We start from the raw sequence: 374 nt of genomic DNA on the forward strand, positions 1-374 counted from the left end.
ATTATCCTATTAGGTTTTTCCCATTTCCCATTCTCATTTTTTTTATACATGAAGATATTATATAGAAAAAACAATCTTTTGAGTTTCCTTTGGGGTTTGATATATTAAAGAGAAAGCTAGAGAAGGCCAATGTGATAACATAAATATGTTAAAATCCACTATTAAACTTTACTAGATAAAGGATACTTCCATCAACTATTTCAGTCAAAAATATCGTATTAAGGCTTCTCATTCGCATTATTTCACCCCTATTTTTAAATTCAAGTTAACAAGGGATTGTGATACTAATACCTAGAAAACAGTTAAGGTTCTTAGTGATATCAGAGTAAAATAAATTTGATTTTAGGAATAAAAATACCCGGTTCCTCATTTTT

The 374-nt window shown here is 28.1% G+C and overlaps 1 protein-coding gene across 2 annotated transcripts in view; it reads right to left on the minus strand.

Moving 5' to 3' along the window:
- Nucleotides 1-374, minus strand: part of ITGB3BP (integrin subunit beta 3 binding protein) — a 67,224-nt gene that overhangs the window by 27,253 nt on the left and 39,597 nt on the right. The gene's annotated exons all lie outside the window — the stretch shown is intronic.

The sequence above is a fragment of the Otolemur garnettii genome, unplaced genomic scaffold (assembly GCF_000181295.1).
Source record: "Otolemur garnettii isolate 467f Iridium unplaced genomic scaffold, OtoGar3 scaffold00066, whole genome shotgun sequence".
Lineage (NCBI taxonomy): Eukaryota > Metazoa > Chordata > Mammalia > Primates > Galagidae > Otolemur > Otolemur garnettii.